The sequence below is a fragment of the Dama dama genome, chromosome 10 (assembly GCF_033118175.1).
Source record: "Dama dama isolate Ldn47 chromosome 10, ASM3311817v1, whole genome shotgun sequence".
NCBI classification, from domain to species: Eukaryota; Metazoa; Chordata; class Mammalia; order Artiodactyla; family Cervidae; genus Dama; species Dama dama.
The window spans coordinates 21,988,399-22,015,279 of NC_083690.1; the positions used below are offsets into that span (position 1 = coordinate 21,988,399).

The 26,881-nt window shown below is 47.5% G+C and overlaps 1 protein-coding gene and 1 non-coding gene across 2 annotated transcripts in view; both read left to right on the forward strand.

Annotated features, from left to right (window-relative positions):
* The first annotated feature begins 1,288 nt into the window (after positions 1 to 1,288).
* TRNAV-CAC (transfer RNA valine (anticodon CAC)) lies at positions 1,289 to 1,361 on the forward strand. The gene has a single exon. It is a non-coding gene; the product is annotated as a tRNA-Val (tRNA).
* A 9,807-nt stretch (positions 1,362 to 11,168) lies between these two features.
* SCNN1B (sodium channel epithelial 1 subunit beta) overlaps positions 11,169 to 26,881 on the forward strand; it is a 71,605-nt gene continuing 55,892 nt past the window's right edge. Inside the window, exon 1 of the mRNA XM_061153986.1 lies at positions 11,169 to 11,221. The gene's annotated coding sequence lies outside the window, so the exon portion shown is untranslated. The remainder of the gene's footprint in view (positions 11,222 to 26,881) is intronic.

The window sequence follows — 26,881 nt, forward strand, 5'->3', positions numbered from 1 at the left end:
TTTTTTAAATATTTAGTCTTAAGCTGGCTCTTTCACTCTCCTCTTTCACCCTCATCAAGAGTCTCCTTGGTTCTTGTTCAGACAGACCTAATCAGAATCAAGGGGTTTTTTTTGTTTGTTTGTTTTTGGGCAAGAATACTTCATAAATGAGGTTAGGTACTTTCATCAAGAGATGTATTTGTTTGTACCTCATCTCATGATGTAAGCAGCCACGAGTGACCTTTGCTCAGGTTCACTAATTCGTTAGAAGTTTTGAAGTGCTGACATTGTATTTTTTCTTCCTATAGTTAGATGGTATATATACATACAGAAAATTTCCTCACATCGGCTATTTGGTTACCCTGTATAGCACAGGCAGAGTACATGCTTGACTCTTCCTTTATTTGAAAGTGAAAGTGAAAGTTGCTCAGTCGTGTCCAACTCTTTGTGACCCCCTGAACTACACAGTCCCTGGGGAATTCTCCAGGCCAGATTTCCCCAGGCCAGAATTCTGGAGTGGGTATCCTTTCCCTTCTCCAGGGCATCATCCCAACCCAGGGATTGAACCCAGGTCAAAACAATGAACTATGAATTGGCTCTCTGGTCTACTGGTTCTCCAATGCCGCAAAACAAATCACCATATTTAGTGGCTTAAAACAACACACATTTCTTCTCTTACAGTTTCTGTGTGTCAGGGGTCCCAGAATGGCTTAGCTGGGTCCTCTGCTGCAGGGTCACTCATGAGGCTACCATGGAAGTACTGGTTGGGGCTGTGGTCTCACCAGAAGGCTCAGCTGGGGAGGGATCTGATACTGACCTCACTTACATAGTGGAGGAGAGGATTACCCAGGGAGTCAGCACTAGGAGAGGAACCTCAAGGGCCATCTCAGGGTAATGCTGCCACAACCATTATATTCCAAGATGACTGCTAAGTTTCATCTTTTGTTTGTTTAGCATGACCTGGATTATTAAAAGATAAAAGGATTATCCTGTCAGCTATGTGGAGACTATGTGCCAGGATGCCAGGGGAGCAAGAATGAAACACCTGCTGTCAACATCCCCACAGCCTCATTGTTTGCTGCGTCACCATTAAGCCTTGCAACATGATCCAAACCTCAGAAGTGAAGTGAAAAGGCAAGAAACAGGCCAGGAGGAAACAATAGGAGATGGAATTGATCTCCAGAATGTGCAATGAGTGGAAATCTGTGTGCCTTTATTTCCTTCCTGTAAATTTAGGCTAATAGTCTCTACCTCCCTGGGCTATTGTTAGTACATATAAAATGTTTAGAGCATTGGCTGGCAGAGGAGTTCTCTGGTGGTCTGGTGGCTAAGACTCTGCACTCACAATGCAAGGGGCCCAGGTTCGATCCCTGGTCAGGGAACTATTTCCCACATGCTGTAACTCAAGTTTCCACATGCACAATGAATATCAGAGATCTCATGTGTGACAAGTAAGACCTAGCATAGCCAAATAAATAAATAAATTATTTTTTAAAAATAGAGCTGGCACTGCAAGTGCCACCCAGGTGTAAATGGTTGCTGCTGCTATTTTATAGTCATTGAAATGAAAATTGTCACTTATGTGATTACACGTTAATATTTGCTAACTTCTCTAAGGCTGCCTGGTTGGTCCTGGGCTATGTGCCCATGCTAGCTGGAAAGGTTTTTGCTTTCAGCAGACAGAGCCAAATGAAAGTCTCCTATTTTCCTTCCCAGCATGAATGAGTGATTCAAACCACTTCAATAGCAATTAAATAGCTTCAAAAGTGAATCTGACTCATTAAATACCCAATTGGCTGGGAGAACTTGGTCCTAAATTAAACCAAGCCCCTTCTAGTCTTTTTTAAAAATGTGAACACTATTCATTAGGGTTTTTTTCTAAGTTTTAATTACACAAGTGGTATATGAATATACTCTTTTATTTTAAAAGATGAACACACCTAAAGATAAGATTCTCCGGACTTCCCTAGTGATCCAGTGGTTAAGAATCTGCCTGCCAATGCAAGAGACATGAGTTTGATCCTTGCTCTGGGAAGATTACACATGCCATGGGGCAACTAAGCCCGTGTGCCACAGCTGCTGGATCTGTGCTCCACAACGAAGAGAAACCACTCCAATGAGAAGCCCGGGCACCACATCTAGAGAGTAGCCCCAGCTCGCCACAAGAGAAAGTCCATTAGCACCAATGAAGACCCAGCACAGCCTAAAAAAAAACAGAGAGAGATGAGATTCTGCTGAGGACTCTCACCTCTGTTTCCTCTCTTTCATTCTAGAGGTAACCATGGTTAATAATTTGATATGTGTCATCCTTCGAGAGCTCTATCTTTGCATTTACATAAACTTATATGTGCTCATTAAGATATATTCTATTGTTTTATATATTTTTATGTAAATAATGTTGTTTGGCAAGCATTATTCTGCAACTTTCTTAAATAGCTTCAAAAGTGAGGATGACTCATTAAACACCAGGTTATCTGGGAAGGCTTGGTTCTGAATTGTCTCATACCCCACACCAGATCCTCCAGCAAATTAAATCAGCTATCCTTGAAAAATACATCCAGAATCTAACCACTTCTCACCCCCTCCGCAGCTCTGACCCTGGACCCTGCTCCAGCTTCCATTTCAACTTTCCACCAGACACACCTAAAAAATTTGAAAGCAAGTTCTTGAAAAGGTATTTTTACCTTTGAATAATAATTATTCAATGCTACCTGTGTTCACTGTAACAGTCTTCACAATGGCCAAAAGATGGAAATAATCCAAATGTCCAGTGAATGGGTGGATAAAATGTCATATACATTACACTGGGCTATTATTCAGTGTTTAAAAGGAAGGAAATTGTGTCACGTGATACAGCATGAATGAGTCTTGAAGACATGAAATAATCAGACACAAAAAGGAAAATATTGTACGATTTCACTTAAATGGGGTATCTAGTCTTGAAGACATGAAATAATCAGATGCAAAAAGGCAAATATTGTATGATTTCACTTAAATGGGGTATCTAGCTGAGTTAAACTGATAGAGACAAGAATAGAATAATCAATATTCTACCAGGAGCTGGAAGGAGAGGAAACTGGATAGTTATTCAATGGGTACAGAATTCCAGTTTGGGAGCATTTGAAAGTGCTGGAGACAGGTGATAGTGATGGTTGAACAACAATGTGAGTGTTGCTACTGAACTTATACTTTTAAATGGTTAAAATGGTATTGTTATGTGTATTTTACCACAATAAAAAACACATCAAAAAATTTTGATCAGATTGCTTGCTTGCATGCTTAGTTGCTCAGTTGTGTCCGACTCTTTGTGACCCCATGGACTGTAGCCCACTAGGTTCCTCTGTCCGTGGGATTTTTCAGGTAAGAATACTGGAGTGGATTGCCATTTCCTTCTCCAGGGATCTGCCTGGCCCCGGGATTGAACCTGTGTCTCCTGCATTACAGGCGGATTCTTTACCTGCTGAGCCATCAGGAAAGCCCCTTTGATGGGGTTTTATCACCCCAAAACCTCTACAGGCCCTCATCTCAGGGCTTCAAGACCAAAGTCCCTACCCCGGCCTACAAGGGCCTGTCCCATGTTCTGTCTCCACACCCTGTGTGAACTTTCTGAATCTCCCTCTCATGGTCTTCTTGTTCACCTCCACTACAGACATGCTGGCACCTTTACTGCTTTTCAAACACGCCAGGCATGCTTTGCCTCAGGGCCTTTGCAGTTTCTATTCCTCTGCCTGGTACATTTTTCTCCCAGTTATCTGCAGGGCTGGCTTCTTCACCTTCTTTAGGCTTGTGGATCTTAGTTCCCTGACCAAGGGTTGAACTCATGCCCCAGCAGTGGAATCACAGAGTCCTAACTTCTGAACCACCAGCTGACCCTACTTTTTAAAAATCAACCTTCACCCCACCCCTTTTGGCCTGCATTCTTCTTCTCCACAGCAGTTAAACCCTCTAAAAGCTTCTTTGTCTTATTTATTGTCTGTCTTGCCTCACTAGAATGTATGAGTGTTCGAATGTTTTAAAGTCTCCAAGCTGCAACCTGACCTTTCTCAAGGTTCCTGGATGCCACTGATAACCTCAATAGCAAAGTTGCAAAGTTTGTTCTCAGATCTTCCTTTTCCTTGGGTCACAGCCCCAGAAGCTGATTAAATTTTCCTTCTAGGCCAGGAAGGAGAGACAGATGGAAAGGTATGTGCTCTGAGTGGCCAGGTGAGCCCTGAGCGCCAGCCTGGCTGCTCCCTGTGTGATTTAGACTCTGTGGCTGGATTTCTGGGAACAAAGTGAAAACTGCCAGGCTTGGCAGTGGCTGGGGGCTTTTGTGGCAGACTGGCCGGTGGTGAAGAAGAACAAGCAGAGATGGCCCGGACCTGATGGGAGCAGAGGCTCCATACTCAAACGTCTATCTGTCATCAATGCACAAGCAAGCTGGGCACAGGGACTCCGGACAACTTGGAAATGGGGAATCACAGGAAATCAGGACCCATTCAGCTGCCACTCAGCTTCAGGTGACTCAGACCAAGCCGGGATGAAAGCATTCTTGTTGCCAGACCTCCTGACTGCTTATTTTCCAGAGAATCAGGAAGTTGATTTTTATGAGCTATTTTCTCACTTTTAAACATTGGTTTAAAAATTTTTTTTTAAATACCACATGATCTTACAAAACATGTTTGAAAACTGGATCTCCTCCTTCCCCATCCCCTCCCATACACACCCTCCACTGTTTACAAATCTGCAGTTTAGGAAAACACTTAAGAACATGGACTTTGGTTCCAGAGAGACCTGGCTTTGCTGCTATTTGGGCCAAGTTCCTTGACATCTGCAAGTCTGTTTCTTTATCTGTAAAACGGGAACAAAACTAGAACCTACCTCATAAGAGTGTTTGGGAGGATAAAGGAGACCTAGCCAGGTGCCTGGCAAATAGTACCACAATTCAATATGAGTAGTAGTAATTGGGGGGGGGGGGCGGGGGGGCAAGGGGTACTACTAGGGAGAGAAAGTGGAATAACAGAAAGGCCGTGCATGGTATGAGCTGGTGTGATGTCGTCAGAGGCAGAGGAACATCCAAGCTTGCTTGCTGTGGCCTGAGGGAATGAGACTGGAGATCCAGGACCCACCATAAGCAAAGGATTCAGGTAAGGATTCTGCCTAGTGGCTCAGACAGTAAAGAATCCGCCTTCAGTGTGGGAGACCTGGGTTTGAACCCTGGGTTGGGAAGATCCCCTGGAAGAGGGCATGGCAACCCACTCCAGTATTCTTGCCTGGAGAATCCCCATGGACAGAGGAGTCTGGCGGGCTACAGTTCATGGGTTTGCAAAGAGTCTGACGTGACTGGGCGACTAAGCACAGCACACAGGGATTCTGCCAACCACGCCAGAGACCAGCACCCGCAGGGCTTTCAGACCCATGGGTGGCCCTGCATTTCTAAGAGGCTCTCTATCTCAGAGGGTGGCACAGGTCCCAGACCAGAATTTGTCTGAATGACCCAACTGTAGGACTTTACATCTGTGCTTGTGGTAGTTCATCTTCTTGGTTTGGGACCTGATATTTCAGATGTCAAGATTCTGCAACTGTCCCTCCTGATTTCCTTCTTTTGTAGTTTGGATAAAATTTTCACCAGAATCACTTAGGAGCATTTGATTGTAAGCAACAGACGCCCCAACCCAAGATGGCTTAGCAAAAATGAAACGTATAGCTTCATGTGCCTGAAATGTCCAGAGGTAGGACAGGTACAGCTTGATGTGGGTCAGATCATGAGACCAGGACTTGTATCTTTTCTGTCATCTTTCCAGATAGGATTCATTCTCAGGCAGTCTCTTCCCAGATGTAACTCCAGATCTGAGCAACTCCATATCTGAACAACTCCAGATCTGAGCAACTCCAGATCTGAGCAACTCCATATCTGAACAACTCCAGATCTGAGCAACTCCAGATCTGAGCAACTCCGTATCTAAACAACTGTGTATCTGAGCAACTCCGTATCGGAACAACTCCAGATCTGAGCAACTCCATATCTGAACAACTCCAGATCTGAGCAACTCCGTATCTGAACAACTCCATATCTGAACAACTCCAAAGCAGGTGGGACTCCCTAAGAGCTCAAAGATAAAGTCCCTGTGTAAAGTTCAATTGACTATGGTTAACTTGAGTTGGGTCTGGTTCCCTCCTTTGAACCAAACCATATCCCAAGAGGAATACAATGTGTGATTTCTAGGCCAGGGCAGCATCAACTTGGATGGGGTTGGTGATACCTGAAATCAGCATTACCAGGATCAAAATATGGACAAGGGGTAAGAAAGGGGTGCTGACCCAAGAACTAAATCATGTGCATTTACCTAAAGTAGAATGAATGGATGCTCAGTGACCCCCTCTCCTTAGGGAAAAAAAAATAATCAGCTTAACTTTTATGCAATGTATTTTTAAAATAGTCATTACAATGAACAGCATTTAACACTCTACTGATCCCCAGGGCTGGCTTGGCTGATCTTGGATCCCTTTTTATATTTATCATCTCCTAGAATTGCACTACCTTGACTAAAGAAAGCAGAACTATTCTTCCACAATAATATAGAATAGAATATTTAGGGGGCACTTACCTTTCAAGCCAGTAATGAATCTATCCAGACCTAAATTTGTCCAACTGTGCCATAACTCACCCTACATATCTTTGTCTAGAAAAAAATTTTTGTTTTTTTGCCAGGTGACCCATAATTCTAAACACCTGCCGAAAGTCCACACAGACTCTCTGATGTCCTTCAGTCAACTCTGAGAATACCACTCTCCATGTTCACAACTGTTTAAAATACATACTTTAAAATTTGTCACCCTAATATCACCGAGTTCCTATGCACCCCTCAAATGCCACCACCCCCACGTCGGAAATCATGACATAAAGAAAGACATAACATTTGTGCAAAGCTGCCCACAGCAACACAGTCCCAGCAGAGACATACCCAATGACGTTTTCCTGGGTCTGGCCAGGAAAACAGAGTGTGAACCAAAAAGAAAGCCTTCCAAAATAACATGTATTCACTGGAACAATATGAAATTGCCATTTTTGTATCAACAATCTTAATGATCACAACTATACATAATAGGGCAGTGGTTTTCAAAGTGTGATTTACAAATTTCAGGGGAGGTTGGGGTGGGGAGTAGGGGTGTGTCCCAAAGATCCTTTCAAGAAGAACGTGAAGTCAAAATTGTTGTCATAAATAATAATACTAGCATGTTATTTGCCTTTTCACCATATTGACATTTGCACTGAGAAAAGCAATGAAAGTGAAAGTCGCTCAGTCACGTCCGACTCTTTGCGACCCCATGGCCCAGTCCATGGAATTCTCCAGGCCAGAATACTGGAGTGGGTAGCCTTTCTCTTCTGCAGGGGATCTTCCCAACCCAGAGATCAAACCCAGGTCTCCTGCATTGCAGGCGGATTCTTTACCAACTGAACCACAAAGGAAGCCCAAGAATACTGGAATGGCTAGCCCATCCCTTCTCCAGCGGATCTTTCTGACTCAGGAATCAAATTGGGGTCTCCTGCATTGCAGGCAGATTCTTTACCAACAGAGCTATCGGGGAAAACCCTGAGAAAAGCAACAGTGAGTAAAATTACAAGAGGCTGAATTTCCTTCTTTTATTTATTTCAACTAAACAACATAATGCAACAGATCAAGTTTAGAAGCAGATATATGAATCCACCTATCCTTTTCTTTTTTTTAATTGAAGTATCAGTTCAGTTCAGTTGCTCAGTCGTGTCTGATTCTTTGTGACCCCATGGACTGCAGCACGCCAGTCTTCCCTGTCCATCACCAATTCCTGGAGCTTGCTCAAACTCACGTGCATCGACTCAGTGATGCCATCCAACCATCTCATCCTCTGTCATTCTTTTCTCCCCCTGCCTTCAATCTTTCCCAGCATCAGGGTCTTTGCCAATGAGTCAGTTCTTCACATCAGGTGGCCAAAGTGTTGGAGCTTCAAAGTCAGCATCAGTCCTTCCAATGAATATTCAGGATTGATTTCCTTTAGGATTGACTGGTTTGATCTCCTTGCAGTCCAAGGGACTCTCAAGAGTCTTCTCCAACACCACAGTTCAAAAGCACCAATTCTTCAGTGCTCAGCTTTCTTTATGGTCCAACTCTCAAATGCATACATGACAACTGGGAAAACCAAAGACTTGACCAGACGGTTGATGTACACTTGAAGTATACTTGAAGTATAGTTGATTTATATATAGTTGAAGTAAATTGAAGTATAGTTGATTTATAATACAGTGCTCATTTCAGGTGTTCAGGAAAGTGATTTGTAGATAGGTAGTTTTATGTCCTCTAAATATATATGTATATATTGTTTTGTGTGCTCTAAAATTTTTACGTGAAGTAATTCATACTGTACAAACTGACCTGCTACAGTGAAGTGCACAGACTCTAGATTAAGACTGACTCTGGATTCAAATCTTGACTGATGCTTCCTAGTTGTGTGATCTTGGGCAAGTCACTCAACTGCCTGTACCATACTTTCCTCATCTGTAAAATAGGAATAATACTTGTACTTATCCCATGGGATTGCTCTGAGTTTTAATATACAAGTTCCTAAGAACAGCATCTGGCACAGAGTAAGCACTATAAAAGTGTTTGCTCTCACTATTATGTCAGTCCTCTTGCTTTCTTCACTCATGATTTTTTTTAAACTTGTTTGTGTCAGATCTTAGTTAAGTCATGCAGGACTTCCGTTGCAGCATGCTGACTCTCTAGTTGTAACTCAGACTTAGCTGCTCCTTGGCATGTGTGATCTTAGTTCCTCAACAAGGGATCAAATGCACATCCCTTGCATTGCAAGGTGGATTCTTAACCACAGGGCCAGCAGGGAAATCCCTTCACTCATGAATTTGAAGTCTATGAACCTTCATATGCATAGATGGAATAGGTTCTTTTTCGGTGCTGCATAGCATTCCGTCACGTAAACAAACATTCCACATTTTCTTTTTATTTATTTATGGTCACACTGAGTCTTCATTGCTCTTGTGTGAACTTTCTCTAGTTGCAATGAGCGAGGGCTACTCTTTGTTGCAGTCTCAGGGCTTCTTATCTCGGTGGCTTCTGTTACTGTGGAGCACGGGCTCTGGGTGACCAGGCTTTAGCAGTTGCAGCACACAGGCTCAGTAGTTGTGGCTCAGTTGCTCCTTGGAATGTGGAATCTTCCTGGACCAGAGATGGAACCTATGTCCCCTGCATTGGCAGGTGGATTCTTATCCTCTGTGCCACTGGGGAGGTCCCCAAACACTCCACATTTTATAATTTCTCTGCTGCAAATATTGACAATGATAAGCTTCTTTCTACTTGTAGATATTCATAAGTTTATAACATCAAAAATCTTCTCAGATGACTAATTTTCTCCAGTGAGGCTCGCCTCTGTGGTAGGCAGAATAACAGTTAAAAGATGTCTCAGTCCTCGTTCCTAGGACCTGTTAATATGTTAAATTATATGACAAAGGGTAAGTAAGATTGCAGATAGAATTATGATTGGTTAGAATTAGAAATGGAGACATTATCCTGGATTATCCATCCAGGTGGGCTTCCGTGGTGGCTCAGTGATAAAGAATTCACCTGCCAATGCAGGAGATGGTTTGATCCCTGGGTCGGGAAGATCCCCTGGAGAAGGAAATGGCAACCTACTCCAGCATTCTTGCCTGGGAAATCTCATAGACAGAGGAACCTGGTAGGTTACAGTCCATGGGGTCTCAAAAGAGTCGGATCCGTCATAGCAACTAAACAACAACAACAATCCATCCAGGTAAACCGAATGTAATCACAAGAGTCCTTATGAGTGGAAGAGGGAGGTAGAGGAGAGAGTGAACTACAGATGTTGTGTATACAGAAGACTTGGCCTGGCACTGCTGGCTCTTAAGATAGAGAAAGGGGCCACAAGCCAAGAAAGACAGTCAGTATTCAGAAGCTAGAAAAGGCAAGAAAATAGATTCTCCTCTAGTTCCTCCAGAAGGAACATAGTCATATCACTTCTTGATTATAGTGGTGTTGGTCTTCTGACCTCGAGAATGCTAAGATAACACATTCGTATGTATTAAGCTAGTACTCCTGTTCTCATACATTATAGCAGCATGAGATAAGAAACTGGCTCTAAACGGTGGCTCTGTGGTAAAGAATCCGTCCGCCAATGCCGAAGGTGTGGGTTTGATCAGGAAGATCCCCTGGAGAAGGAAATGGCAACCCACTCCAGTATTCTTGCCTGGAGCATCCAATAGACAGAGGAGCCCCGAGGGCTACAGTCCATGGGATTGCAAAGAGCTGGACACGACTCAGCAACTGAGCATGCAAGCACAGCCTGATAGAGAAGGGCTGACATTTGGGGTTTGTCATGCACATGTGAAATGGACATATGAAATGATGGTCCTTGGAACTTCAACCGGATGGGAAGAGGGAAGGAAGTGAGGATTAGAGAAGGGAGCCTAGCAGCTGCTGAGGCTGCAGCACAGGTGTCGTGGGTGTCCCTGGGAGGAAACCAGAGGTCCAGACAGATGGGGCCCTCATGGGCTGACAGGGATCTGAGAGTGACCTTGGAGCAGGTGGCCAAGGACAAGAAAGCGGAAGATCACCGAGAAAGCAAAGGTGCGGGTAAGGGAATTCAGAGCTCCGGTGAGGGGCAGGGAAATCAGTTGCAGAAGCCGGTTCCTATGCAAACTCCTGGAAGTCCTCACATCACCGGGAGGACACTCTGTGCCTGCGGCGGGGTAGGGATGCGATGGGCGTGATCGTACAGGTGAGCGCCCAGTGTCCAGGTACGCCGCGGGGCAGGGTGGAGCATGTATGTGCATGTATGTGCTGCTGGGACAGTGGTCTGTCTGGGAACACTAGGATGACGGATGACGGGGTCTGTGTGTACGGATTTGTGCCACGCGTCTGGATGTGCGGAGGGAGAATGCGGGGGGTGTGCGCAAGGGTTTGGGTGGGATGAGCTGGGCAGACCTGGATGTGGACTCGGGTACAAGGGAGCGCGCGAGGCCGGAGCTCGTCTGGGGGCAGAGGGAGAAAGAAGGGCCGCGGGGAGCCGGGCGGTGCGGCGGCCCGGCCGTCGGCCCCGCCAAGCCCCGCCCGCCGCGCTCCCGGGCTTCCCCGCCCCGCCGCCCGCTCCCTCCACGTCCATGTCTCCGCGCGCTCGCGGCGCCGCCGCCAGAGCCGCCCGCCCGCCGCCGCCAGCCGCCGCCGCCGCACGCCTCCCGAGCCGCCGCGGGAAGCAGGTATGAGCGCGACGCCGGGCTCCGCGGCTTCCCCGCCGCCCGCCCGGCCGTTTCCCACCCGGGGGCGTTCGGCGCTCGCGCAGGCGGCACTGCTGGGACCCGGCCTCGGGCGCAGGGCGACCGCCCGGGAGGATGGGGAGGGGAAGACCGCCGGAAGCGAGCCGAGGTGTCGGACGAGTGCGCCGTCTGGGGCGGCCGAGAGGGCGGCGGCGTCCTCGGCACCGAAGGGATGCGAGGTCCTTTGGGAGGGTGACGACAGCGACACCTGAGAGCCAGGCGCCTGGACGCACAACGCGTTGCTGAAATTAGGGTGTCTGCCTGGGGTTTCCATTTAACAAAGGGGAAAACTGAGGGCCAGAGGCCGGAGCAGCCTCCCCGGGTCCTTGGGACAAGTTGCTGAGCCCAGATTTGGACCCCAAGGAGTCTGACCCCAGAGGTCGCTCACCTTAGCCACCTCGACCAGCCCGCCTCTGGGGAACGGGGGTGTCTTCAATGAGTGTCCCCCTTGAGACTGCCCAGCGCGGGGAGGCCAGCCCCGAAGGCCCTGCTCTCTATTCCCCCGAGAGGCATAAGTTAACGAGGGTGTGCTGGGCAGGGGTCGGCGGGTGGGGGCGGGGGGTTGGGGGCAGAATGTGTGCAGCTGAAGCGGGACCTTGTCGTCTAGTCTGGAGGGAGAAACTGAGGCAGGAGGAGGTTTGGGAGGAAACCGCAGAGCTTTTCCATCCACAGCGGGCAGAACAGCTCCCCCCCCCCCCCCCCCCAACATACACCCGCTCATCTCCGCCCGAGTGAGGAGAGAACAGCCAAAGCAATGGATTGACCCTGACAGCTCAGTCCTCAGAGTCCACGGGAGACTTGTGTGAATAGTTCCCTGAACCTAAGCATCCCTGTGGCCCCTGCATGACCAGTGACCGCACCTGCCTGCCTATTGAACTGTGTGATCCCAGGAGGAATATACACTCATCCGATCCCCTTTGTCTGTAACCCCTGCCCTCTCTCCACCACCCCCACCCCGCAAAGGTTACCACCTTCATAATTTGGGGTGTTCCTTCTAGGTCTTTCCTACACCCATGCGGTCATATAGATGCGTATCCATAGAAAGTATGTAAGCTGCATAGTAATGTGGGTGGATGTTTCCTAGAAATGGTACAGTACATCCAGCATCTTTCTGCAACTTGCCACCGCTCTCCACTCAGTTTTTGTTGCTTTGAAAGTTATCCAAGTGGCTGCATATAGAGCTAGCTTATTTATTTTAACTGCTGCCTGTTTTCCACCATGGATATGCCACGTGGTAGTGGTGTTTGTCCCCCAGTGGTGTCCAATTCTTTGTGATCCCACGGACTGTAGCCCTCCAGGCTCCTCTGTCCATGGAATTCTCCAGGCAAGAATACTGGATTGGGTAGCCATTCCCTTCTCCAGGGGATATTCCCGGCCCAGGGATCGAACCCAGGTCTCCTGCATTGCAGGCGGATTCTTTACCATGTGAGCCACGGGAAAGCCCATGGATATGCCTCCTGCTGAGTATTTAAGTTGTAAAATTAGGTGACTGTTTTATATTTCAACCTCTTCTATAAATTGACATTTCTGGGTGAAACAATTTCTTTGTTCTTTGCCCTATACTAACTTCACAGAATCTGAATTTGGAGGACAAGTTCCCCTGTTCCCCATTGCACACGCATGTGCCATGCACACATACACAAGGCGTACACTCATGCACAGGTGCACATGTACACATCTCTGTCCTTCTGTCTGTGGACAAGGACAAACGCTGAACCCCCTATCTGCGGTCGCTGCTGAGCCGAAAGGCCTGGGATTGAGCCAGGCCACAAGCCCTGACTGTCTAGGCCCCAGTGGGCAGAATTCCCATAAGGGACCGTGTCCAGGAGTTTCCTCTAGACATACTCGCAATGCCGTCCCCACCGTCCAGTAGGATATGGAAGGACTTAGAAACCATGTCTGACAGACTAGAGTGTCCAGGGTCCTCCTTGTGCACCACAGACTTTCCAGGTCCAGGCTGTGCTGTGGGAGTGTCCTTAGCCTAGACTGTGGGCCTTGACTGTCAAAAGTTTGGTGGAAGGTCTGATGATAGCTGGCTGGGGAAAGCTGGAATCCGAGCTGTTTGCATTACAGTCCCAGCACCACCTCTTCTAGCTTGAGCAATAATTCCCTTCCAGCGTCTGAGCCACAGTTTCACATCTGTAACATGGGATGATGACAAGGGCAGGCTCCCAGAAATGTTGAGTGGGTCAGTGGGATGACAAAACCAAGCACTCAGCACGTTGTCAGCACTCAGAAAGCAGGAAGTCTTATTTTTGGACAGAGAAGACCCAGCGATGGCCCCGGGGTGGGGGAGACACTCAGAGCCACCCTTTGGGACCTCACCAAATCCCAGGGCAGGGCAGAGAATCCCATCGCTGAGTGGGACGGAGGGTGAGACCTCAGCTTATGGGAGCCACACCCAGCTCACGGTGGGGTCCGGAAGTGTCATGACACCTACAAAGGACCTCCTGTGTGCCTGATCCTGAGCTAAGATACAGAAATAAACTGAGCCACAGTCCTGGCAAACCAGACCTGTGAGCAGCTTTTGTGAGGCCCATGCTCCTTTTGAAATTCTAACTTACTCCCAAGATTTTAAAAGGTGGGAGATAAGGATTTGGGGATCCTCCTGAGCAGAGAGGATCAGAAAAGCTGACGACTCCAGCCCTAACTTTCTGCTGCCCTCCCCTCTCCGGCATGGGGCAGGCACCCTCAAGGGTGGCACAGTCCCCAGCTGGCCCACCCCTTATTCATAAAGAGCAGCGTTCTGTAAAAGTTAGTAACTAGGATTCTGTAGCCAGCTTCTGCATCCCAGCTCTGGAATGGATTAGTTGTGTGGTCAAAGCAAATTATCTAGCACTTTTGGGGGGACAATTTTTTGATCTTTTTAAAAAATTTATATTTTTTTCACGTGTGCACTGCTATATTTATTTATTTTAGGCTGTGCTGGATCTTTGTTGCTGTGCAGACCTTCTCTAGTTGCAGAGAGCATGGGGCTGCTCTCGAGGTGCTTTGCATGGGCTTCTTATTGCAATGGTCTCTCTTGTTATGGAGCACAGGCTCTTCACGCGCTTGGGTTTCAGTAGTTGCAGCCCCGGGGCTCATTGGTTGCTGCTCACGGGCTCTAGAGCTCAGGCTCAGTAATTGTGATGCACAAGCTCAGCTCCTCTGCAGCATGTGGAATCTTCCTGGACCAGGGATCAAACCCATGTCCCCTGTATTGGCAATCGGATTCCTATCCACTGCCACCAGGGAAGTCCAATGTAGCACTTCTGTAATTCGATTTCCTTATATGGAAAAGAGGGATAATAAGTAGCACTTGCCTCAAACACTATTTTCAGCATCAAATGGATCAACAAACCTCAACCTCTTACAACAGTGCCAGGTGCATGGAATACCCTAGGTGTTGATGATGGTGATGCTTGCTGCTGGGGGTGGTAGTTGTCTGATCCCTGCAAGAGTGCAATTTGTCTTCCAAATTATACTCCATACAAAATGTTGGGGGAGCATAAGTGAAAGAGGAAGGAAGGAATGAAAGTAATACTTTAAGCTCTTTCTTCAAAGAAGATGCTGCAATCCTGGATGTTTTTTCTGCCCAAGGTCAGGAAGAGGACAGTATTACAAGGAAAGTGACCAAAGGAGGGGATTTCTAAGATGGGTTTTGAAGGATGAATAGGAGTTTCTCTGGAGCACTAGAGTGAGAAAAGCATTTCCACACAAAGGAAACAGCCTTTCCAAAGCCCTGGGAGCATGACCAGGTAAACCATGTTGAGGAAGTGATAGTAGTCCAGTGTTACTTCAGGTAAGGTATCTCAGAGTATAGGGAGAGCAGGAAGATGAATCTGGAGAGACAGAAAAGGATGAGGCTTTCAGGAAAGGGGATGTACCTTTCTTATGCATTGACTGTGTGCAGGTGCCCTTGTAATCCCCACTCCCCCTCATCCTCATAATACCCCAGGAATCAGGTTTTTTGGTCGCCATTTACTGGTGAATTAGAGGCTCAGGAAGATAAGCCACTTGCTCAAGAGCTCAGACTATGATTCAGTGGCAGAACTGAAATCAAACCCCAGATCTGTCTGATTCTAAAGCCCGTGTTCCCTCTCTGAGCCTCCTGTTTTCTCATTGGAAAGTGGAGTTAGTACTAGTGAAGCCTACTGAGTGGGCTTGGCGTGAGGATGAGATGAGAATGAATATGCAGCCCTCAGCACAGTCCCTGGTACAGAGCAGTTGCTGTTGTTGTGATGGAATATGTTGCTCCAGGCTTCTCACCTGAACTCACACCACTGCCCAGCCTGAGATGGGGGTCCCCAGGGAGAGAATGACCAGGGCTAGTGGATCTCTCTGGACCAGAAACATCACCATCACCTGGAGCTTTTGTCAAAATGCAGATTCTGAGACCCAATCTAGACCTTCTAAATTGGAGACCCTGAGGGGTGGCCCGGAAACCTGTATTTTAACAAGCTCTTCGGATGGTTCTCATGAAAGCTGAGATTTCAGAATCACTGGCCTGGAGAAAACCTTCAAATGAGATCCTCTTTGGCCACCTGCCTCTGCCTCCAGCTAGACGAATGGGTAGGTGGCGAGAATTCTGTCCTCACCAAGAGCAAGCAACCGCACATTGCCTTCAGCACGGGAGGCTGGAAAGAACCATCTCTTTATAGATAGGAAAGTTGCCAAGGCCTTGTGGAATTTTCATTTTTTAATATTTATTTATTTGACTGCATTCGGTCTTGGTTGCATCACTCAGGATCCTCATTGCATCATTCCGGCACACGGACCCTCTAGTTGCGGTGCGTGGGATCAGCAGTTGTGGCTCCAGGCCTTAGTTGCCCCGAGGCATGTGGGATCTTAGTTCCCCGACCAGGAATCAAACTCACATCCCCTGCATTGCAAGGTGGATTCTTAACCACTGGACCACAACCAGGGAAGTCCCGGGGTTTTTATTCTTGAGAGCTTCCTCTCCCTTCTAGTCTCACAGCCTCCATGGGGCCCACCTTGAGAGTCTGGGGACAAGATTTGACTTTCAGAGGAGTTGTTCTCCAGGGCAGGATACCCCAGGCAGCTGAGGAGCTGTCCCCTTCCATTATGAAAGCCCTCAATTACAGACTCCCTGTGCCTGGGGGCCTTCGTGGACTGTCTCTTCTCCCTCAGAGCCTGAGATCATGTGTCTAGGCCCAAGTCCAGGTTGGACAATCATGTTTTGTAGTGGACCTCCGATGGAGAAGCAGAGCCATCTACCTGTCTTCTTCAAATTGCTGATCAGAGCAGAGAGGCCGGACAGCCTAATGGGTAGAAGCAAGGGCCTTGCCTTAAAGGTAAAAGTTGCTAAGTCTGCCTACATAAAAAATTATTTCTACATGACCTCTGCAAGGAGATCAAACCAGTCGATCCTAAAGGAAATCAATCCTGAATATTCATTGGAAGGACTGATGCTGAAGCTGAAGCTCCAATACTTTGGCCACCTGATGTGAAGAGCTGACTCCTTGGAAAATGCTGGGAAAGATTGAAGGCAGGAGGAGAAGGGGAAGACAGAGGTTAAGATGGTTGGATGGCATCCCCGACTCGATGGACACGAGTTTGAGCAAGCTTGGGGAGTTGGTGATGGACAGGGAAGCCTGGCATGCTGCAGTCCATGGGGTCACAAAGAGTCAGACATGACTGAGCGACTGAACTGAACTGACATGACCATAGCAAGCAAAAATCCATAAGCCCAGGTATGTCCAACTAATAAAAATATATGCCACTTTTATGACAGAGAGTTAATTTCATAGAGAGCTCTTACAAATTAAAAACCAACCGCCTGTTTCAAAAATGGAAGGAAAAAGGAATAGAGGATATGATTCAGCTGTTTACATCAAGAGAAATACAAATGGAATTCAAACAGATGAAAAGATGCCCAACTCTGAAAACAAAAACGCACAACAAAACCACATCAATTCTATTTTCCACCTGCCGGATTGCTAGGTAACACCCAGTGCTGGTGGAGACACCAGGATTCTCAGACTTTCCTGGTGGGAGCACATATTGGGCAATCTTGGCAGGGGTGGTGGGGCAGGAGTTAAGAAAACTGTTGATATTTACAATGCTCACATCCTGTCTCTACCACTTCACCTCTTGAGACTTATCTGGTGGATATCATTGCACTGGACACATTCTGTTAGAACAAAGAGACTCAGTGTTGTGTGAGAGCAGGTGATTGGAAATTAGCTAAACAGCCACCAGAGGGGAACTAAGTACTGTACATGTCAGTACAGCCATGCAAGAGAATATGACGCAGTCAGTCAAAAGACAGCCGTAGCTCTTCATGAATAAATGTGAAACCGTCTCCTGGGTGTATTGTTAAAAGAAAAATGCAAGGTATAAAACAGCGTATGGTATTCTACCACGTGTGTGTGTATGCATTTGTATGTATTTTAAAAAGGGAGTTTAAGAGAATGGATACATGTATATGTATGTCTGAGTCCCTTCACTGTTCATCAGAAACTATCACAACATTATTTGTTAATTGGCTATACTTCAATACAGAAAAAAAGTTTAAAGTAAAATAAAGTAGATAACTAAAAAAAGGGACTCAATGTGCATATATACGTGTAGATTTGTATACACATATTAGGATTTGGAGGGCACACTAGAATCTGGTGATACTGATTGACTTGGGGAAGGAAATCGATGAATAGGAAGCATACAATTTGGTACCCATTAGATGTTTTTCCCCTCATACAGTTGCTAGTGTTATAAAATCCAACCACATGTATCTTCTTTCTCCTTATTTAAAACAAGCATGATGCGAGAGATAAGGTTAATTCCCCCTTTGACTGTGACCCAAATTATATAGTAGGTGTTCAAATAAAAATGAAATGAACTGTTTCAGGCAGGGCCTTTATCACAAAAGAACAAATATTGTATGATTCTACTTATGTGAGGTGCCTGAAATAGGCAAGTGCAGAGAGAAAGTAGAAAAGATGTTACCTGGGGCAGAGGAGGAAGAGTGGATGGGGAGTTCGTGTTTAACGGGTACAGTTTCATTCTGGTTGGGATGATGAAATTTTTCTGAAGATAGACAAATGGTGATGGTTGCACGATAGTGGAAATACATAATGCCACTGAAATGTATACTTAAAAATGGTTACAATGGCGATCCTTTATCTCACGTCTGTTATGAATAAATTTATTCTTTGGTGGCTCAGATGTTAAAGCATCTGCCTGCAATACAGGAGACCTGAGTTCGATCCCTGGGTCGGGAAGATCCCCTGGAGAAAGAAATGGCACCCCACTCCAATATTCTTGCCTGAGAAATCCCATGGTCAGAGGAGCCTGATAGGTTATAGTCTGTGGGGTCACAAAGAGTTGGACACAACTAAGCGACTTCACTTTCTTTCTATACCAACAGCATATTAGCAAGTTAGTTTTAAAACAATTAGCTGGGTGGGGAAAGTGAAAGTATAATTGCTGGTAAGCTGAGGCTACTTTAATTTTTATTTTGTGGAAGGGGTATTACTCTTTTGATGTAAGAAATGGGCAGGAAAAGCTTCGAGGGGGACTGGTGCAGCACCTTGCAAGTCAATGATGACATTTCAATTTACAGTCTTTGTGACTGTATGTTTCAACCTGAATGTTGATGTTAATGTGTATCTTTACCAAGAGAAAGGTTAAAATGGTAAATTTTATGTTGTGCATTTTGTCACAGTGAAAAAAATTTAGGGATCATAAAAAAAAACAAACAGGGGCTTTGATATCAGATTGCTTTGGTTCTAGTTCTTGATTCCACTGTGTATACTTGCTCAAGTGCATGTACTTCTTTAAAGCATCGGTTTTCCCACCTAGAAAATGGGTTGTCAGAGAGTACCTGGCTCACAGAAATCCTGCAAGAACTAAAAGACTTTATCCGTATAAAGTGCTTTCTCTGCATCTCTTGAACGTAGGAGGTAGGAGATCAGGTTTAGGAGGATGAGGAAGCTAGAATCAGCCACTGGATCAAATATTAAAATCAGCAGATTCAAGTGGAGTGAGTTTATATATAAGGAGTTTGTAAAAGCACCATCTGTATTTTTCTGTCACTTTGTATTTGCAAAAAAAAAAAAAGTTTTAATGCATTTCCATAGTGTGAAATTACAGAATAGTCAGCCAAATCATCTTGGCTGGTGGGAAGCCACCAAAGATGAAGCAGTTCTAAACCTGTGGCCTCCTTACCTACATAGATTTGAATCCTGGCTGTCACTTATTAGCTGTGTGACCTCAGTCAAGTTAGTTTAACGTCTCTGTGCTTCAGTTTTCTTATCTGTAAACTGAAGGTAATAATAATCTCATCTCATGATGGATGTTCCTAGGATTAAAGGTGTCAAGTGCTTAGAGCAGTGCTTGGCCCACAGAAAATCCTAAGTAATTGTTGAGAAAATAGACTTGAAATAAGCCTGAAAGTCTTAGCAATTTTGTTTTTAAAAGAGGAATTTTTTTTTTTTTTTTAACACAAAGGGAATAGTTTCTTAGCAAAGCAGCAAAGATACAGTCAGGGGACTGAGCTTAATCTGGAGGACTTCCCTGGGTGGTTTGGGGGAGCGAGCTGGGGAGGCCAAGATAAGGTACCAGGAGCCCAGCTGATGAAGGATGGGGCAGTAAGGGGCTCCAGGGGGTTCAGGGATTTTCCCAAGAGGCCCCACAGAGATAACAACAGGGCCCAGGTTCAGCCCAAACGTCCCCTCCCCCCCCAGTGCCTCCTGATGGCGAGAGTCTTGAGGATCGGGGGCCCTTTCCCTGCAGACGATCCAGGCAGCCTTGCTTCCTCCTGATGTGCCAAGGAGCTCATTTCCAAACCGAGGCCTGGACTGAGACCTGGGAAGCCTGGCACACCTCCTTCAGGAGCCGCACCTGCACCTGTTGCATCAAGGCCCTTAAGCCGGGGCTGGAGTACAACCTCCCCAAACAAGCTGATTCCTGAAATTCCGCTCTTACCTGTGTCTGTGTGTGGAGTTCCTTGATTTCCCTGGTTGAAAGGCCCTACCCCGCACCCCAGGGGGGATCACTATTGGCCTTTCTTAGCGGTTTGCAACATGCTCGGTGAGGAGGGGTTTTGCTGGTGAGAGAGAACCTTCAGGGTCTGAGGCTGTGGGCCTGAAGGCAGCTTTGGATGGGCTGTTTCAGAGATTGGGAGGAATGTGAAATGGTTAGACATGCGTTTGCCCCTTGCTGGGTGCTCCCAGGTGGAAGGAGGGTCTTGGAGGTCCCGATTTACCACAGGCTGTCTGGGGAGACAGCTCCTGTCCCCCAGAGCCTTGCTGCCATGTTGTAGGTATTAAAATCCCCCAGATGCTTTAATTCTCTTCTTTGAACACTCATTTATGTTGGGAAGATCCCCTGGAGAAGGGAATGGCTAAGCCACTCCAGTATTCTGGCCTGGAGAATTCCATGGACTATAATCCATGGGGTCTCAAAGAGTCGGACACGACTGAGCAACTTTCACTTATGTAACCACTAAGGGTTTGCGAGCTAAACGGGCTGGAGTTGGAACTCAGTTATGTGTGACCTTGCGGGTGAGGTACTTAACCTCTGAGTCCCAGCCCTGGCCTGTGGACTGGGGACAATAGGACCTCCTGCAGGGGCGTCATTAAGCAAGCCCAGCACCTTAGCTCTATGGCCAGCAGATAATTGACCCTCATTCCCGGCCCCACCCTTCTTACTGCTCCAGTTAACTCCAGAAATGCTGTTCTAGCCCTGCTTCGGGAGATGAGGGTGGGGCCAAGAGAAGAGAGTTCTGGGCTGAAAAGTCTGAAACTCCTTTAGAATTCAGGGCAAGTTGAAAGATCAGAATCGGGCCTGGGTGTGTGTGTCCAGGGAGGGGTAATATTGCAGCGGAGGATGGACGGGTCAGTTGCGGCCCGCTGGCTGGAGGAGTGGGAGCCGGTCTGGGCCTCACCCTCTCTGACCCCTCGGACACCTGGTGACTGTGGGTGGCAGTCTGGCCACAGGACGACCTACCCTTTGGGCAAATCTCCCCCTGCCCATAGAAGGCAGAACCTGGAGGAGCAGGGTGGGGAAGGGGAGGGAGGAATCAGACACATTTCCCAGCATTGGGGGATAATTTCGGGAGTGTTTCCTGAAGCCTATGACACTAGTTCGCAGGGATTTAAACTTCCAGGGGACAGATTTTGTCTGTTTTTTTTTTTTTTTTTTTACTGCTTCACTGCTATAGCCCCAGCAGCGTCTATAGACGCTCAGTGATATTTTGTTGTTGTTCAGTCGCTCAGGCGTGTCCAACTCTGGGACCCCATGGACTGCAACACACCAGACTTCCCTGTCCATCACCATCTCCCGGAGTTTGCTCAAACTCATGTCCATCGAGTCAGGGATGCCATCCAACCATCTCATCCTTTGTCATCCCCTTCTCCTCCTGCCTTCAAACTTTCCCAGCATCAGAGTCTTTTCCAATGAGTCAGGTCTTTGCATCAGGTGGCCAAAGTACTGGAGTTTCAACTTCAGCACCAATCCTTCCAATGAATATTCAGGATTGATTTCCTTTAGGATTGACTGATTTGATTCCCTTGCCTGATAATGATATTGGTTGAGTGAATAAATGACAGATGGCTGGATGAGTGCCAGTGATAGACTAAGCCCTGGTGGTCCAGAGCTGAGTGAGCCGCATCTCTCAGCCCCCAGGAGACTCCTCAACCCCCACCCTGCCCTGAGAGGCCCCCTCCATCCTCACCCCCACTCTTGAACTCCCACTCGGGCCCCTGATGGCTGGGCCTGGGATGGGAGGGGCTGTGTTCTTATTGGATCTTAGGATCTAATGATCTAGAAAAAACCTCCCTGTAGTCAGCCCCAAAACCATCTCAGTCACTGGAGGAGGTACAGCTGCTCTGTCTGGGAACCATGCTGTTTGCTTGCCTTGTGCACAGGGATGGACTGACTTTAGTTTATCAACACAAGATACAGCTCATCAGGTATATGTTGGTGGAGCCCATTCGGCTTTCCTCTTTACAGTAATAAAAATAGGTGGCACTTTAAAGTGTGCTCTACATGCCGGGTTATAGCACAGAATTTGTTCAGTGACCATAAAGGTACCCTCTCTCTCACTTGACCTTTGGAGAGACTGAGTTCTCTCACTGTGTGATCTCATCATACTCTTCCAACAATCCAGTGAAACAGGTGATGTCATTGTCTGCATTTTGCAGATCGGAAAATAGGCTCAGAGAGGTTAAGTCATTTGCCCAAGGTCACACAGAGCTAACAAATGGTTTGGGCTGGAATTTGAACTCAAGCAGTCCGACCACAGAGCTCACCCTGCCTCTCTTCGGCTTCCAGATGAGTGTGGAGGAGGAATGGAAATTTTTAATGGCTCTCAAAGCCGTTGGCTCACCGGCAGTGGAGTATAAGGTTTCAGCTGTCAGTCCGGCAGGACCTCCCCTGGGTCACTGTGGGGGTGACGATCCTAATCTCCCCCAACAGAGGGGGGGCAGACCAGAGCCCGGCTTGCATGTGGCTATGATTCCTGGGGCAGCAGCCCCTTCCTGGGCACCCACTTTCTCAGCCTCCAAATCTCCCTGGAGGCCGGGGGAGATGGCCACCCGGGGCCCAGGAGACCAGCCAAGGCCAGGCCTCCCTCCCAGGGACTTGGTTCCAAAGCCAAGCTAGATTTCAGAGGTTGGCAAAATGGAGACTTAGCAGGAAACAGGAGGGACCAACAGAGAAAAATGTTACCCTTTTCCCCCTTTCTTGTCTCTGATTCATGCCTTTTGCCTAGTGTTTGAGGAGGAGGGTGTTTGTTTAACAAGGCAGTGGAACCCACTCTGGAGGTCTAGAGCACAGAGACCTCAGCTGATGCAACACTTACAGAGTGCTGACTGTAGAACAGGCATGGTGAGCAATATTTGGCCTGAGTTACATCATGCGGTCTGTACCATCACCCTATCAAGTGGGTACATCATGGTCATCATCACCACCATCACCACCATCATCATCACCTCCATCATTATCATCCCATTCTCTTATCTCACCAGCTTCATCTTCATATTATCACCACCACCACTTCCCATCATCACCATCATCCCCATTATTATCATCATCTCTTTCACCACCATCATCACCAACAGCAACATCATGGTTACCCACGTGGCTTCCCAGACCCACGACCCAACCTGCACAGAGGGAAACAGACCTAGAGGACATGACACATTCATCCTGCAGAAAGATAAAGATGGGCTCTGAAGATTGGGCTCTGAAGTCTTGAAGACCCAAATCTGCTTCCTACCTCTGACGCTTTCTAACTGTGTGACTTTGGGTAATTGACTTAACCTCTCTGAACCTCTCCAAGCCCTTGTCTGTAAAATGAGAGTAATCATAGTTCCTGCCTCCTGGGGATCTGATGAGGGTCACATGAGCTGGTGCATGTAAAGTGCTGGCACAGGGCCTGGCTCAAATCATAAAAGCAAAGCAAACACAGGAAAACACTCTGGCAAGGGCAGCAGTGAGGGGGAGAGCTGGGGGCATGGGGCTGGGAGTTCCCTGCAGCCCTGGGTAGCCAGGGGCAGGTGTTGCTCAGTGTGTGAGAACGGGCACTGGAGGGCTGGTGTGGGGCAGTTTGGGGTCAGGACTGGAGAGAACACTCAAGGGCCCTTCTTTCTTTCCAAGGAGGCAGGGTGTGGAGGAATGAGATGGGGACCTTTCACCTGGAGCAGGGCTGAGAGTTCAGAGTTGGAGCTGCGGTCAGTCCAATCCAAAAGAGATCAGGGAGCAAGATCCAGTTTTCCTAACTGGATAGAGGAGGTTCCAGTAAGAGCCAGCTTCTCCCTGCCCCAGACCCAAAGGACTCCCCAAAGCTGCCAGCCTAAACCCTCACCATCTATGGTGGCATTCCCTTTGGGGCCACCTCTCTTTTTGAGGAATTGTTTTTTAACGGCAGTAATGGTGGGCACCCAAGGCCACTCTTATGCCAGGCAGCTCTGAGCATCTCACCTCCAGCCTCCAGCTCCACAGATCCAGGGGTGCCGTTCACACAGAATACATTGTGAACAATACCCCCAAGACTTGTGCAGTGCACAACCTCCACAGTCATACGGGGCAGTTGTGCGAGCCTCCCTCTTCCTGGAGTGGATACAGAATCTATCTTGGATGCCCCAGATCTGACTGCAGCTCAAGGCAGCGAAGGTTGGTTGGTGTCTGAATGCCTGGTGAGATGCAGAGAGCCCAGGTGTGCTGCCCAAAGCTTGTCCTTGAGAAGGTTGTCATGTTGACTGGTGATGTGATGGCTTATTGAGAAGTAATATAGCAGAGTGGTTATGAGAGCAGTCTCTAGAGTCAGGCAGATGTGGATTCAATTCTGTTCTATTTCTGTCACTCTGTGACTTTAGGAAAATCACCTGACCTCTTTGTGCCTCAGTTTTCTCATCTAAAAATGGGTACATAATAATACACATGAGCATATACTAGTCCTTTCCCTCTTGAGGAGTGAGAAGGAAATAAGATGATGCAGGTCAAGCTAAATGGTCACTACATGTTAGGGGTCACTGACATCGCCAGCCAGGGAGGTGGGCTCAGAGTTGCCCACTGGAAGGCAGCTCCCTGAAATCCTGCCAGGGTGAGGAAGGACTTAGGGTCTAATCTTACACTGTTGGCCCAGAGCCAGACCAAGTCACTACTTGATCGGGCCTTGTCAACATAACCTTTTCATAATCCAGTGCTGCTAAGGTTTCAGAGATTGTGTGGGTAAATACCAGGAAGAAGAAGAAGGCTGTGGATTGTGTGTGTGTGTGTGTGTGTGTGTGTGTGTGTGTGTGTGTGTATGTTTGTTTTTTCCCTGGGGCGGCGCTGAATAGCTTGCAGGATCTTAGTTCCCGGACCAGGGATTGAACCTAGGCCATGGCAGTGGAAACATGGAATCCTCACAACTGGATGGCCAGGGAATTCCCAACATGGCTGTGTGCTCATTTTTGGTTTTCAGTCCAGGCCTCCATGCCCTCAATTCATTCCTCCAGCCTAGAGGTTGGCAAACTATGGCCCAAAGGCCAAGTTTGTGCAGTCCATGAGCCAAAAATGTTTTTTTTCTGTGGTTGGGAAAAAAAAATCCAGAGAAAAAATCATATTCTGTGACACATGCAAACTACATGAAGTTCAAAATTCAGGATTCATAAAGAATTATTAAAACACGGCTGTGGGACTTTCCTGGTGGTCCAGTGGCTAAGACTCCACGCTCCCAATGCAGGGGGCCCGGGTTTGATCTCTGGTCGGGGAACAAGATCACATATGCCGAAACAAAAAGGTCAAAGATCTTGCGTGCCCCATCTAAGACCCGATGTGCGTGTGGGCGTGCTAAGCTGCTTCAGTCATGTCCAACTCTTTACAACCTCAGGGACTGTAGCCCACCAGGCTACTCTGTCCATGGGAGCCTCCAGGCAAGGATATTGGAGTGGGTTGCCATGCCCTCCTCCAGGGGATCTTCCAGACCCACAGATCGAACTTGCATCTCTTTCGTCTCCTGCATTGACAGATGGATTCTTTACCTCTAGAGCCACCTGGGAAGCCCAAGACTGGGTACAGCCAAATAAATAAATAAAACTGAAAAAAAGGAAAAACAGCAACAAAACCAAAAATGAACACACAGCCATGCTGGGAATTGCCTGGCCATCCAGTGGTGAGGATTCCATGCTTCCACTGCCATGGCCCAGGTTCAGTCCCTGGTCCAGGAACTAAGATCCTGCAAGCTATTCAGCGTCGCCCCAGGGGAAACACAAACATAGACACACACACACACACACACACACACACACGCACACACACAGCCGTTCTCAGTCATCATCATCTCTGGCTTCTTTCACACTCCCACGGCAGAACGGAGCAGCCGCAGCAGAGACTCTGTGACATGAAAAGCCTGAACTATTCCTGTCTGTGCTGTTTGCCAGTGCCTGCTCCATCAGGCTGGTGGTTCTCAAACTCTGCTGCAGTTAGGAATTACCCAGAAAATGTTCAAGACCAAGTACATCAGACTGTCTGGGGGCAGGAGCCAGGTATCAGTATTTCAAAGATCTGCAAGCGATTCCATTATGCAGACGCGTCTGAGAAGTTCTCTCCCAGCCTTTCTAGAGGCCCTGCCACATGCCTCTTGCCACGCCTGGCAGGGCTGTCCCAAGCTCAGATAGCTCACCCAGGGAGGAGGCAACTCTCCTGCCCCAATGCCTGCGGCTGGGGCCCCATAGGCCTGGTTTTATATCATCCACACAGTAATTTTTTTTAATTTATTTGACTGCACCGGGTCTTCATTGCAGCACACGGCATCTTCAATCTTAGTTGCGGCATGCAGGATTTTTTAGTTGCAGCATTCGGAAATCTTTAGTTCTGGCATGTGGGTTCTCATTTTCTGACCGGGACTCAAACCTGGGCCCTCTGCATTGGGAGCACGGAGCCTTAGCCATTGGACCTCCAGGGAAGTCCAGCAATTTTGTTGTTGTGGTGGCTACACTGGGTCTTCATTTCTGTGCACGAGCTTTCTCTAGTTGCAGCGAGCAGGGGCTCCTCTTTGTTGTGATGTGTGGGCTTCTCACTGCAGTGGCTTCTGTTGTTGCGGAGCACGGGCTCTGGTCATGCGGGCTTCTGTAGTTGTGTCTCGTGGGCTTAGTTGCTCCAAGGCATGTGGAA